At 40.3% G+C, this 13,311-nt stretch overlaps 1 pseudogene; it reads left to right on the forward strand.

Moving 5' to 3' along the window:
• The first annotated feature begins 4,053 nt into the window (after positions 1-4,053).
• Positions 4,054-13,311, forward strand: part of LOC117409551 (solute carrier family 49 member A3-like) — a 37,453-nt pseudogene continuing 28,195 nt past the window's right edge.

The following is a 13,311-nucleotide window of genomic DNA, read 5'->3' on the forward strand; positions in this document are numbered from 1 at the left end:
CGACCACGAGCATGCCCCCTTGTTGAGAGTGAGACCTGCCGCCCCCAGTGGAGCACGGGTGCGGGAGAGAGTGTGCTGGATATGCGGCCAGCTGGGGCACTTGATGCCCAACTGCCGCCGCCTGCAGCCCAGAGAGATATCTCCACCAGGGCCAGCGGGAAATGAATGAGGGCCCACGTAGAAGAGGAACCACAGACCCTGCAACTCAACCCCACCACAGCTGCCTTCCAGCCCCCCATTGAAGCAATAGTCGGAGATGACACCTTTCTATACACACAGGTCCACATTGAGGGAATCCCATGCACCACCCTGATCGACACAGGGTCTTCCATCACCATCGTCCACCCAGACGCATTGCAGCAAGCAGGGACGGATTGGAGGGAATGAATCCACCCGACCCAGGTGCATCGGAAGACCGTAACCGGAGAGCAGGTGCCCATGGAAGGTAAGAGATGGCTATAGGTGGAGTACGGGTAGTGACTAATTACCATGAAGTCTGGCTGGCTGGCTGGCGTGCAAGACCCCTGCATCCTCTGGCTGACTCTGCTCAATCTGTGCTATTGGGAGTATCGCTGCCCCCGACTACATCGCCCCAGGGCCACGGCCCTGCGCCTGGCTGCAGCAATAGCTCTGATAGCCCCTGGGCCTCCGCCATGGTGCTCGTACCTAAGAAGGATGGGGAGTGGCACTTCTGCATCGATTACCGCCGCCTAAACGACACCAGGAAGAAGGATTTGTATACCCTACCACAGATAGATGAGTCGCTGGACCTGGTAGCTGCCTCGGGCTGATTTAGTTCCCTGGATCTCCACAGTAGCTACTGGCAAGTCGAGCCATCACCTGAAGCACACGCCAAGATGGCCTTCTCTACAGGGAGAGGGCTTTGGCAGTTAAAAGTCTTCCCCTTTGGACTGTGCAATGTGTCTGACACTTTTCAGAGGCTGATGGAGTGAGTGCTGACGGGCATCTCCACCAGTGGTGCCTAGTCTACCTAGATGACCTGCTGATCCACACTGCCACCTTCAACGAGGCCCTAACCAACCTGAGGGAGGTGCTACAGCAACTCAGAGTTGTCAGACTCAAGCTGCACCTGGACAAGTGTAAGCTAATGCAGAGGGAGGTCACATTCCTGGTGCACCGTGTGGAAAAGGACGGGATCAAGACGGAGCCAGAGAAGATTGAGGCAGTCCGGAGATGGCCGACCCCTACCGCCCAGCGCTAGCTGCAGAGCTTCTTAGGAGTCACCTCCTACTATCACTGCTTTGTCCCCTAGTTCGCCAACATTGCCCCCCCCCCCCCCCTCCATCAGCTGCACCAGCCGTTCGCTGACCCGGGCACCCATCCTGATGCCACCTACACCAAAGCTGCCCTGTATCCTGGCCACCGATGCCAGCAACCAGGGACTAGGAGCTGCACTGTCTCCGGAGGGGAGAGGGTCATTGTTTACCAAGAATATGACTTTGCCATACAGCACAGAGCTGGCATCTGCCATGCCAACGTGGATGCTCTGTCACACCGCCCTTGCCTGCTGGAAGACTGCCACCACTGCGAGAGCAGGAAGCAGCATGCGTGAGGCCGAAGGGAGAGTGTGTCAGAAGAGGGAGCAGTGAGGCGCCAGGATAAGACACCAACCTGCCATAGACTGGAAAGCACAGCAGGAGCAGGACCCAGATTTACAGCCTGTCTTTCCATGGATGGTAGAATATACGCAGCCTTCGTGGGAGACCATTGCAACCTTCTCCCCTTCCACCAAGGGGCTATGGGCATAATGTGATAGGCTGACACTGCGGGAGGAGGTGCTGCAATGATGCCGGTTAGATCCAGCATCCGGAGAAGAGTGGTGGCAGCTGGTTGTCCCCCGAACACTAGAACCTGCTTTCCTGAGAGCTGTCTGTCATATTGGGAACTTTGGGGTAGCTAAAACCCTGCGGCACCTGAGATAGTCCTACTACTGAGGCTGCTGTTGGAGAGACATGGATGACCACTGTCGGAGATGCGATGACTGCAAAACCTGCAAGGGACACCCTGGGTAGTGCCTGTTCTCGAGTGACGCCGCTGGGGGAGACCTCTCCCACTCCTCACAATCACCCAACTCCGGCAACGAGAGTAAGACCAGATCTGGCTGCTCCTTCATTTCAGGATAGGTCAGTTCTTCCCAGGCCTGGAAGTGTTTAAGAGGGGGGCAGTGTAGCACCGGGGCAGCTGCTACGAGGAACCTGTGTTGCATGGATTGTGAAACAGACTGTGTTATGGACAGGGGAAGGGGGTGGGACTTTGCTGTCTATAATGTATAATCTGTATTTGTTTTGTTCTTTGCCGGAGAGTGAGTGTGTGTGTTCCACTGGTTTTGGTCTGCTTGTCTCTCTCTTTAAGGCTTTAAGGGCTTACTTGGCGACATTTTTTGTCAAAAGCGACTATCTACAAATCTAATGATTTCCAGGACAGTCATCTGAGAATTTCAGAGATATAAAAATTGGCAAAATGTTTTGATTATCCTGTATTATGCAACGTCCATTTACTATCATTGTCAGTCCTTTTAGAATCAGTGTCAGGGTAATTAAAATGAAATCCAATAATGCCTTGCCCCATTTGAATAGGGAAAGTCAATGCGTCATTTGTTTAGCAACCGGCTTAACAACCACAAATCTGAATTTTTCATAGGCTGTGTGGCAGAGCAGGGCTCTGCCCTTAGAAATACTGGCAGGGAAGGAGTTAAATTCTCCTCCCTGCCCAGATTGATTGCTTTAGGTGGGAGCAATCAGTCAATTAATCATTCAATTAAGGACTCAGCCACCTGGCATAAAAGGAGGCCTCAGCCTCCCATTTGGGAGAGAGTTCTGGAAGGAGAAGAAGAGTGTTTTCTGTTTGTGCTGTGTTTTTGAATCCAGTGAAAGCCCAGCCTGGAAACCTTTATTTTTGTAAGTTTTGCTTTTTTGTTTTCTGTTTATTTTATGTTTTAAAACCTTTTTGTTTGGCCTTTGTGCCTGTTTATTTTGGATTTTTGTCAATTAAAAACTTTATTTTTGAACTTTCAAACTGTCTCTGAGTCACAACCTCTGCCAATCCTATCACAGGCTGATTTATGTAATTTACCGGGGGGAACATTTTCATGTGACACTGACATGCTTGCTCTCTTTCCTGTTGAAATTTCTATCACAGTAGCTTCTACATTTTGTTTAAATGTATAATACACCCATGTTAAAAATATATAGTGGTTGAGCTCTCTGGTTCCCTTTCACTGCTCTTCCTATTTCTATTCTATGTATTGTTTTCTCTTTTTTTTTTTTGTGGATAATACATTAAGTAAAGCTTGAAATAAAAATGTAATTTTTGAATATTTTTTTTTTATTTGAAAGTACCATGCAACTTCAGCAGTGTCAGCTTTTATAGCATTCAAAATACAACAGTACATTTTTTAAAGGGCAGAACTAAAAATCTGTACAAAAATGCAAATTGTCTACCTAAAGGTTTTGGTTAAGCAGGGCTTTGCAACCCTGGTCCTGGGGACCCCATGTGTCTTCTGGTTATCATTCCAACTAAGCTCTCAGTTACTTAGTTAATTTAACTAATTTGCTTAATTAGACATTTATACTTGTTTTAGCTCTTAAGCAGCTGCAGATTTCATGTTAGCTATAACATTTTACAAGCAACTTGAACTCTGCAACTTTTAGGATCTGGGATCAATTAAAAAGGTCTAATTAAGCAAATTCTTAGTTCAATTAAGGTTAAGTAATGGAGAGCTCAGTTGGAATGAAAACTAGAAGACACATGGGGTCCCCAGGACCAGGGTTGGGAAGCCAGATTAAAATGTATCTTAGAACTAACAGCAGTCAATACACTCTCTGATAAATTCCTGTACGTACGTATATTGTCATGTTAAATTACCACCTATCAGAACACTAAAAAGTCCCGTGAGCAAGGTTGACTGTAGATCTCATCCTTTGTATTGTAATGTTGGCTATAAAGAATTATTCTGAACTGACGGGCATTATGACCAGCTGGAAACTATGTTACCCAGACAAAGGGAGTGGTTAGATTACCACGTGAGACCGAAGTCTTGGTGCTGCTAAACCCTAACTTCCCAGGATTTCTGAGTTTATGACAGTGATTGTACAGTGGAACGGAACGTTTATCAAGTGGAAACCTGGCTGGATTATCGCTTTTGAACTCGCCGATTTACATTTATTTTATGAATTACTTGGTACTGAAAGAAACAGTTCTTGATTTGGTTTTTACCTTGATCTAACTGAAGCTATTTTAACTGCTTTTCGGTTGGTTTCGTTTCTTTAGTTTTGCTCTTGCTGAAGAAGGACGATTTTAGAGGTTAGAACATAAAGTATTGGAGTTGCAGAATGCAAGAAGACGAGTTAGACTGTGACAACGTGAAATTAGTAGCAGAAGTAAACGAGGATTTGACAAAGCTGCTGAACTACAAGGTGTACAAACGGAGATGGTTCATCCTGCTTGTGATCTGTATCCTGAACAGTTCCAATGCCATGGTATGTACGCAGGGTGTGTACGGTATCATAACAACACAACCTACCGAAATGCAAAGCTTGGTTTGCGTGTCTGTTTTTACGTGTTTGGTAGTTATAGACGCTCAGACTAAGCTATTGGTCACTTTTTAGAACTCGCTAGACTCCATGTCAGTGCTACAGTTTTCTAACAGTGATTCGTCCCTGGTGATGTAAATTTAAAATTAGAGCTATCAGTAGGACAACATATTATTTGTTTATTTAGCAGACGCCTTTAGCCAGGGCGACTTACAGAGACTAGGGTGTGTGAACTATGCATCAGCTGCTGAGTCACTTACAACAACATCTCACCCAAAAGACGGAGCACAAGGAGGTAAAGTGACTTGCTCAGGGTCACACAATGAGTCAGTGGCTGAGGTGGGATTTGAACCGGGGACCTGCTATCATATCATAGTATGAACATAATGGTATAGAATAAGAAATTGCAATGTAAGTTTAATGAAAATTGGATAAGTGGTATTTAAGACCTAAATCATTAGACGCAAATGAGGCGTTGATACTCTCAGTAGTTTACACTAAATGTTGTTTCACAACATTTTAATAAGCGTTTTTTCAAATGTATGCGAAAATCAGAACAGAAAATAGGAGGCACTTTTTTACACAGAGAATTGTGAGGGTCTGGAACCAACTCCCCAGTAATGTTGTTGAAGCTGACACCCTGGGATCCTTCAAGAAGCTGCTTGATGAGATTCTGGGATCAATAAGCTACTAACAACCAAACAAGCAAGATGGGCTGAATGGCCTCCTCTCGTTTGTAAACTTTCTTATGTTCTTATGTTCTTACAGCTATTTATATTAAAGATAAATAAATACACAAATACTGTACATATTTTCACACGTGTGACGTAGTCTACAGAAGAACAAATGTAAGGACATACATGCACCACCATAACCCCCCAGAATCTAATACAATAAATTATGCTAAATAATGTTAATACCAAGTTACATCACAATTAGATAAACAGTTTTGTAGATATGTATTGAAACATTTAAAGTGTGACATACAGTATGTACCGTGTACTACCGCCTTCACTATATCCCTGTTAACAGACTTCCATCGCCTGCAGGGGGTAATACATGTGAATGCTAATTTGTATAATGTTACCATTATACACAGTAGGCTGCAGTAGACTGTTACATGTACAGTAGTCAAGAGAACTTTTTTTATTGTACAGACTGATTATAAGGGCCCTGGGGGACAAGTGTCAATGGTGGAGAAAGGTTATGAAGTCACTGAGTAACAGAGGTAGGATGTGTTTCAGATGATCATAACTTGCTAAAAAGAGCAATGTCACTGCAGCTTTAAGAACTTACCACTGGGAATAAATAATTCTTCTAGGCCCTTGCAGTAATGATGCTCTGATCAGCCGTTTTAAAGCATCTTTAAAGCTTGGACCAGGAGTTTAGTGGAATAAGCAATGAGAAAAGGACGGATTTGGTAGATGTTGTTAAAAAAGAAACAGCAAGTGCATGACAGAGAGGAAATGTGTTGTGAGTAGGAGAAGTAGGGGCCAAAAGAGGAGATGAGAGTACCTAACGAGCAGGTGTAGAGAGAACAGGAAGGGTCCCAGGACAGATACTTGGGGTACACCCGTAGAGAAGGGTCCAGGAGAAGAGAGAGAGCCATGCCAGGAAACCTGGAAGGAATGGTTAGAGAGCAGTGCCTGAGATCCCCAGGTCAGAGAGAGAGGAGGATAGCATGATCGACAGTGTCGACAAGAAGACTCAGACACAGGGAAGCTGCAGTTTAAGCACTAAAGTGCACTTTAATAAACACAAATAACACAAACAAAAAGGGCACAAGAGCCAAAATAAAGGTTTAACAAAACACAAAAACTGCTGTCAGGCTGGGCATTCGCCTTCACTGAACAGGGGACCGTTTCCCAAAAGCAACTTGAGTCAAACGAACATCGTAAGACCGTCGTAAGAGCAATGTATCAAATCTGATGTGTTTCCCAAACACCGTCGTTAGTCAAGTAGTTTGTGAATGGCATCGTGGGTTTACGAGTGGCCTGGGGTAAGCGTGAGGAGAGATGTGAGTCATGAACGCACACAAGGGCTGTGGAGCGCCACTTGAAGTGGGGGGGGGGGGACATCGTACATTAAAATTCTGGTTTAAGTTTAGTTTAACAATTCCTGCTTTGAAACAGTAGCCTATATTGTGTTGCTTTGTGTTGAATTTATTACATTTGTATTTAACAAAAAAAAATAGGGAATTTTATTAAGAATAAAAAATGACCAGTGATTAATTTTATCGTTTTGAAGTCAACCTACCTTAAATTGCAATGCGTAAAATAGACACATAATGTGAGGGCATAAGTAAAGCGTTTAGTAATAAAAAGTTTATATAAGATAACAACAAATTATGTGTTAAAGTAGGAGAAAGGCAGACAACAATTTTGCCAAACTTTAATTCCAGAGGAAGGTACATTATATTTTGAATTTGTTTGACGGCTTTACTCAGAGTTCCATGCAAGCCAGCTGAAGAAATGGAAGAATATGACTGGAAGAATTTGGATCGGACAGCTACCTTCGCGTTAAAGCTATGTATTAATTGTTATATTACATATTAATAGGACGAGCCGCTACTGCCAAAACTGCCTGCGTATGTCAAAATAAGTGGTAACATAATGTAATATTGCAATCAATTAGGGGTTGATTTTTTCATTTTTATATATATTTTTTGGAGTGCCCAATTTACCACAATACAATAGGCTTTGCCACTTAATTTACTACTCTGCACACAAAATGGAAGTTAATCATATGTTATCTTGTAAGCACTATTCTTTTAAAATAGGGAACAAAAAAAGACTAGATCACTGCAGGTTTTTCTGATTTGCAAGTCAGACATGAGCCCCCAGTACTTTAGGTCTTTATTGGAGAACTGTGCTGATAAAGACGGTCGTAACATAATTCACATTCAACTGTACACCAAACTGTAACCATTAACCTGTCCCATTGCAGCAAGAGCTCTATTTAGGCCACAGGGGTGCTTCAAACTTCTAAGTTGTAAAAAGATACCAGGTTGTGATGACCAACACAGAAAGCAACACGAATACAGATATTTCATATCAGGTTGGTTTTTAAATTATGAAACTTGAAGAAGGAACAATATATGTGAGAAGGAAGTTCAACCACAATAATAATTTCTTGGTCCTTCTGTTTGAAAGTGCTGACAGTATATATCTGTTTTCGGCCCATCATGGTTGAGAAATACTGGTAAAAAGTTCATACAAAAATTTTGTTGGTAGGGTAAAACATCAGAGAACCAATTTTACTTTTCACAAAAGGTACTATTCAGCCAAAAGAGCAGAAATCTATTTGTTTCTTTATTCATTTATTGACAGTGTCGACTGGTATTGACAATGGCCTGAAAAAAGAAACAAGGACCAGGAGTCACAAGTGGAGATTAGATAAAGTGCATTCAAAACAGAAAATAGGAGGCACTTTTTTACACAGGGAATTGTGGGAGTCTGGAACCAACTCAACAATAATGTTGTTGAAACTGACACCCTGGGATCCTTCAAGAAGCTGCTTGATGAGATTCTAAGATCAATAAGCTACCAACAACCAAACAAGCAAGATGGGCCGAATGGCCTCCTCTCGTTTGTAACCTTTCTTATGTTCTTATGTTCTTAATTTAAATTCTGCTGTATCAATGCTCTACAGCTATAGGGCCAAGAAATACAAACTGTTGCATAAGTAACAGGCAAATTGTGAAATGTGGCGCCTCTCTCTCATGCAAATTGTAGCCCATACAGTAAATATACAGTATGTGGAGCAAGTCTGAAATACTCCTTTCTTGGCCTGTTTGCACATTACACAACACAATGACCTTATTGTTATTGAGTCTCAAAAGAATGTCACGCTCATTCTCATAGGATTGAGACTAATAATAATACAAAAAACTATAGGAACATAATTTAGATATTTTATTTAACATCATGTGAAAAACAAAACAAAACCTACAAAATAATATTGTAGAAGTCTACCGGAAGCCATAATAGAAGTACAGTATTTCATGTTAGATTTTGAAATATCACATTTTTCAATTTGTCAGTTTTTTGTTAAGTATATGGAAAACTACAAAGCGGTATGTAATTCAATATGTTAATGTAACAGTATTCAGCAGATTTCATTCAACTTTATGAAACAAAATTAGTTAATTCTACAGGATGATGCATAAGGTTTGGCTATAGCTGTACTACATTTTATACTGTACTTCGTAGTCAGGCTTTTATATACAAGTAATAATCTTGAAAGAAGAATAGTAATTTACATGTGAAAAAAAAGATACTTAATAATTTTTTTTCCTTAAATAAGAAAAAAAAAAATTAAAAAAAATCTCAGAAAAGTAATCCCTTTATATGGTGTTCATTTGTACAAAATGGATTACCCCAGAACCCTCTGAACTGCACAGATAAAAACTACTTAGATAAAAAGGTGCAATATATATACAAGTCTACAGACTACCCAAATTTTGTGGACTCCCGTACCAGCTTTAAAGGTCTATACAATGTTTATGGTTTTTGTTATTTTATGTTCTTTTCATTCATGAAGAATTGTAATGCTTATGCTTTTCACTTCTGTTTTTAGTCACTTGATACTTTGAGGAACCTGGGCTGTAATGGGGTGCATGGAGCTTTCTCTTCCTGTTCCAATTTTTGGTCTCAGTCAGTGGTCTCCGACGGTCGGAATGACATCATCTGCACTGCTGCGAGCTGCGTCTTTTTTGAAAAGTCTTACAGCATGTGTGTCTGCGACCGCAAAACGCACAGGGTCGGATGATGTTGAAAAAATCCAACATTTGTTGTATGGTCGCAAGCCAGTGAAGCACGACAGAGCAGGTTTTAGAGGAACCCAATAAACATGAACAACAGAACAGGATTTTAAACTTGCCTCTAAACTGAATGAAATTAAAGCGACCATGCGCAGCAACCACTTGTATAATAATAACAATAATAATGAATGTATTTGTATTTGTATTATTGTTATTCTTTTTATATATTTGAGTCACTAAGTTAACGCCGCTATTTATTTTCTGTATGCAATTACTTTCCCCATCAAATCACTAACGTTGAGAACAGCTGATCACTTTTACTTGTTTGGTGCTCATAAAAATATATATGAGCCAATTTACACATTCACTTCATTCATGAGAGGGGCAATTTTAAAATCCTGTCTCAAAGTGTCGCAGGATTGTGGATCCTGTTGGCAACCCTAGTCACAAGTCAACACCGGCAGTAACGGAGACTGGCTGAAAGTATGACCAACAGCTACGACCACTTTGCTGCATCAAAAAGTCTGCGAACTCGGGGGTGCTTCAGTCCTTCTGGCGCACCCGTAGAAGTGTCTGCAGCTGATGTACGGCTTTTGTCTGCGAGAGAAGTATAAACCAACCTGAAGCATCACATAACAACACAAAGCCAGATGCAGAGCTAGAAATAAAAGAAAAAAGGAATCCAAGTAAAAAGTGAATGGGAAATAAAAATAAATTAATTATGGAGCACCATCAACAATTTTATTTGAGGAGAGCACCCGACAAGATGAATAAATTAGGACATCATCAAATATCTTTAAAATGCTGTAAATACACTAACAGACACCCTGCTAAAGCTCAGATACTTACTGTACCTTAAGTAATTTTAATTTAATTTAAAGTTGAAAATGTGCTTTTAATTTAGGTGTGCACCATTGAAAAGAATTTCATAATCTATATATCTAAATTCTTAAAATTAGGTTTAATCCAATAGAATAAGATATCAATAATGCAACTCTAAGAAAATAGAATAGCCAAGTGTGTCTGCAGTGCTACAGCTTTCATTTCTGCCAACTGCACTTTGTAAAACTACCAATAATGATAAGGGAGGTATTGTGTGTCTTATCCTCCTTTCAACACAATGTCTTCGAGATGAATCTTGGACAAATATTTACATTGTTTTACCACCTGTTGTATAAGATTTTTACTCAAAATAATGCAATGCTACAAGACAGCACTTGATAAAAGTAGTGCTAATTTTCATAAGAGAATCAGTATGATTGAGAAGGAACACCCATCTATTGGTAGGATGGAGTTTCCTCTGGAATATTATTTGCTGGTTCAGTTCCAACACAACTTGCTCATAATTTAATCTAGACCTGGTGGTTGTTCAGAGCCTGTGAGAAAGGAGCAAAACCCTGAGATCTTAAAATATTTACAAAAAGAATAACTGATCCGACAGCAGCAGACCGAATTACCGTTTGTCTTTACATCTTCAAAATAGGGGCCCTTAAGACTTGAAGACATGCTGAGAGACATGTTGTTTGTCTGGACTTTCATACATGAAGGAGACTAAGTTTTAAGGCGGCAGTAGTTTAGGTTACACTCTCTAGTATTTTCCTGTGTCTGTTTTGCCTGACTAGTACTAAGGCGTATTGCCCGATATGATTTTTCTCCAAACCCATGGAGCACGTCAGTCCCGGCACATATCAGCAAATTTGTACCAGAAGATTTATGTGTATCCAGATCATGCTCCTTCCTGAAACAAAGCTGATGTTTTTCTGTACCCTCAATACTTTAGAGTTATATTGCCACTTTATGAATGTCACATCTCTTCCAATGAGAAAAAAAATAAATCTGAGACATAGTTGTTTAATTCGGTAGTGTCTTCGATGGCAAACTGAACGTTTACCACTTTAATAAGTACTGTAAACTATGCTGCTTATATATGACAATCAATGTTCACTATGTTTATTAATAATAATAATAATAATAATAATAATAATAATAATACATTAAAGTAAGGGTTCATTAGTTCTACAGTGTTGCTAGTGTGATTTGTGACCCTACACATTTAGTAAGGTAACAAGAGCCTATCTTCATTGTAATAGAATAGAGATTTAATTAACAGTGGCATTTTTTTTCACAGTAATGCACGTTGTGCCAAACTGTGATCACCTGCCACACTATTTACATCCTGTAAGTCTGAAACCTACAAAGAGAAAAAGACCAGCTTAAGTTAAGTGCAAGATCAATGATGGCAGTAACATTTAAAAGCACTCACTGGCCTGTAGTGTAGTGTACAGTATTGTTGCATGCTTCACTGCTTCAACTTGTTTCAGTAGCACACTAGTCACCTCAATGGATGTGCCATGCTGGATGCCAACAGCAGATTTTCATATAAGCGATGGGTTGAGAGGCAGAAATATGTTGGGAAAAGACAGTTGCCTGCATGCAATACTTTACACTTTTCTCTATTAAATGTCATTTGCCATGTGTCTGCCCAGTTCTGAATGCTGTCTAGATCATTTTGAATGACCTTTGCCGCTGCAACAGTGTTTTCCACTCCTCCTATTTTTGTGTCGTCTGCAAATTTAACGAGTTTGCTTACTATACCAGAATCTAAATCATTAATGTAGATTAGGAATAACAGAGGACCTAATACTGATCCCTGTGGTACACCACTGGTTACCTTGCTCCATTTTGAGGTTTCTCCTCGAATCAGTACTTTCTGTTTTCTACATGTTAACCACTCCCTAATCCATGTGCATGCATTTCCTTGAATCCCTACTGCGTTCAGTTTGAGAATTAATCTTTTATGCAGAACTTTGTCAAAAGCTTTCTGGAAATCTAAATAAACCATGTTGTATGCTTTGCAATTATCCATTGTCAATGTTGCATCCTCTAAAAAGTCAAGCAGGTTAGTTAGACACGATCTCCCTTTCCTAAAACCATGCTGACTGTCTCCCAGGATATTGTTACCATATAGGTAATTTTCCATTTTGGATCTTATTATAGTTTCCATAAGTTTACATATAATAGAAGTCAGGCTTATTGGTCTGTAGTTACCTGGTTCGGTTTTGTCTCCCTTTTTGTGGATGGGTATTACGTTTGCAATTTTCCAGTCTGTCGATACATCCCCTGTGTCAAGAGACTGTTGCATGATCTTGGTTAACGGTTTGTAAATAACTTCTTTCATTTCTTGGAGCACTATTGGGAGGATCTCATCTGGCCCAGGGGATTTGTTTATTTTAAGAACTCCTAGTCCCTTTAACACTTCTGCCTCTGTTATGCTAAAGTTATTTAAAATTGGATAGGAACAGGTTGACATGTGGGGCATGTTGTCCGTGTCCTCCTTTGTAAAAACCTGTAAAAAGTAATCATTTAATATATTTGCTATTTTTTTTTCTTCATCTATGATTTTGCCATTTGTGTCTCTTAGACATTTAACCTCCTCTTTGAATGTTCTCTTGCTGTTATAATATTGGAAAAACATTTTGGAATTGGTTTTAGTCCCCTTTAGCAATGTTGATTTCTATCTCTCTCTTGGCCTTTCTAACTTCCTTTTTGACTTGTGTTTGCAGTTCCAAGTACTCTTTCTGTGTACTTTGTTTTTGGTCCCTTTTAAACGCTCTATAAAGTGCCTTTTTTCGCTGAATATTTTTTTTTTAATTGATCTATTAAACCATTTCGGCCATTTTGTTTTAGATTTAGATTTGTCTACTTTTGGGATGTAATTGATTTGCGCATCTAGTACTACATTTTTAAAAAACAGCCATCCTTTTTCTGTGGATGTTTTCTCTATTTTACTCCAATCTACTTCTGTTAGTCTCTGTTTCATACCTTCATGGTTTGCTTTTCTAAAATTGTAAACCTTAGCTTTAGTCATTACTTTTGGGGTTTTAAAAAATACTTCAAATGAGACCATGTTGTGGTCTGAGTTTGCCAATGGCTCTCTGACCTCTGTTTTAGTTATTCTGTCTTCATTATTTGAAAAGACTAAATCAAGGCATGCCT

This window comes from Acipenser ruthenus, unplaced genomic scaffold, assembly GCF_902713425.1.
Source record: "Acipenser ruthenus unplaced genomic scaffold, fAciRut3.2 maternal haplotype, whole genome shotgun sequence".
Taxonomy (NCBI): Eukaryota; Metazoa; Chordata; class Actinopteri; order Acipenseriformes; family Acipenseridae; genus Acipenser; species Acipenser ruthenus.